Source organism: Leptonychotes weddellii, unplaced genomic scaffold, assembly GCF_054177405.1.
Source record: "Leptonychotes weddellii isolate Sample4059 unplaced genomic scaffold, ASM5417740v2 HiC_scaffold_26545, whole genome shotgun sequence".
In the NCBI taxonomy this organism is placed as follows: Eukaryota; Metazoa; Chordata; class Mammalia; order Carnivora; family Phocidae; genus Leptonychotes; species Leptonychotes weddellii.
The window spans coordinates 1-1943 of record NW_027858100.1 but is presented as its reverse complement, the minus strand read 5'-3'; the positions used below and the strand labels follow the sequence as shown (position 1 = coordinate 1943).

Genomic DNA, 1943 nt, shown 5'->3' with positions numbered 1-1943 from the left:
GAGAAGGAAGGAGAAGGGGGTGAGACAGTGGAAGGGGAGCTGTCCCCACCTGAGAGCAGTTATCCGGCACCTGAGGGCTCCACCGATGCTGCGAGCAGTCCCTCTATTCCCTCCACCCCACCTTCTCCAAACTTCTCTTTAATTCCTTCAGGCCCTACTCCGAGATGCTCACCTTAGGCTCCAGCTGGGGCTCCATCTGGGGCTCTGTTTGTTGTCCTAGAAAAAAATCAAGGTGTGCTGGGGTCAGGTGGCATGCCGGCCAGGGTAGAGAAATGGGCAGAGCCCTCCAGCAGTGAGGTCATCTGCTGCATCAGGACCAGGGTCAGGCAGGAGGGATGGGTGGGGCATGTGTGTGAGCAGGGAGTGTGTGGGGAAGGATTGGCCAAGGTGGAGAGTGGGGGAGTGATGGCCATAAGAACTTACTTTTAATCCCAATGTTCTCATATTTCTCCTCAGTGTTTTGGAAGGATCCCCTGTATAGGAAGGAAAGGGCGGAAAGTGGGTTAGAGGCTGAGCAGAAGAGAGTTCAAACCTGTGTGGGGCTGGTTCTCTGTGTGGGGGCTCTGTGACCCCCTGACACTCTGAGGTGAGCTCTCATTTGAGGCTCTCTGGAGGCCTCCTGGAAGATCGAGAGGCAGTGTGCAGTGTAGCCAGTAGAGGTCCCAAGGGCCCATTGAAGGCGGATTGTCCTGGAGAAGCAGCCTTTCCCAAGGTTCTTCCTTGGGAAGGGTGAAGTCTTGTCTGCCCTGCGGTGTTGGTACAAACTGGAGAATGAACACCAGCTCCACCCATCTCAGGTCTTCAGGAGGGTGCCCAGGCTGGAAGGGAGAGAGGGGAGGGAAGGGGCTGGAGAGAAGGAAAGAAGTTGGAAAGATGGGCTGGAGGGAAGGAGAGGTGGGAGGGTGGAGAGGAAGAGGGCTCCAGCGGGAGGGAGGGAGGTGAGGCTAGGAGCTGAGGAGGGAAGTGGCTCTGAGAAAAGAGACACCCACTGGGAAAGGACCAGGAGAGCGGAGTGATAGGTGCCCTGTGCTCTTCCCATAAGGAACTTCCTGTTTCCCAAGCAGGACAAGCACTCACCTAGCTACAGTTCTGGCTTTAGTCTGCAGGCCTGTAGGGGAACAGCATATGTCAGGGTGCCATCCATAGAGGGCGCCTCTCCTCCCTGCCTTCCTGCTCTGTGTGCTCTGGGACCAGCCCCCAGAGAGACCAGGGCAGTGGAGCAGCTCTGCTGAACACACCTGGGACTCCTGAGGCTGCCCAACCCTGTCCTGTGGTTGTCCTCAACACCAAATCAGGAGAGCTGCTCTTACCTGCACCTTCTCTCTCCCTCCCTCCCTTCCTCCCTCCCACTCTCTCTCAACTTTTCCCTTTGTTTCCTTCCCCCTTCCTTGAATTCCCTAAGCATCCCTCAACCTTGCTCCTTCCACTGCTGAGGCCCTGCCCACCCATTCCTCTCCTTCCACCCTTGTCTCAGACTCATTGCTTCCTCCTGCCCTGAAACACTGGCTTTTTGTGCTTTCCTAAGCGGTGGTTGTTTCTCTCCTGCCTTGTGAACCTCATGACGGGGACCTGGGTCTGAACTGCAACCCGTTCCCCTCCACCCTCTGCCACTGAAACCCGCCAGTCCCCCCCCCTTCCCTCCTTGTCCTCCTGAGTTTCTCTGCGGCATTTCCCAAGGATTGGCCCGTGCTTCACAGACATCCCCTCCATCACCCAACACCCCATCCTAGGAGGTCCTGTCATCCACGGAGACAACCCTCTGAACACACGGGACTCCTATGTACCCCAGACTCCAGGGCCTTCTACTCCACCATACCCTGGACTTTTTTTTTTTTTTTAATCTCTGGGACTGAGAACTCTGAAATAATAAATTCCAGCATCATTTTTATGCTACAACTTTCTTTCCTTCCAGCTTTCTCTTACCATCATCCTGCTTGCTATAC

At 55.5% G+C, this 1943-nt stretch overlaps 1 long non-coding RNA gene across 1 annotated transcript; it reads right to left on the bottom strand.

Annotated features, from left to right (window-relative positions):
• Window positions 1-25: 25 nt before the first annotated feature.
• On the bottom strand, window positions 26-1937 carry LOC115939285 (uncharacterized). Its single transcript, XR_014142119.1, has 3 exons — window positions 1078-1937; window positions 424-818; window positions 26-216 (listed from the first exon to the last, which is right to left on the bottom strand). It is a non-coding gene; the product is annotated as an uncharacterized LOC115939285 (long non-coding RNA).
• Window positions 1938-1943: the final 6 nt, after the last annotated feature.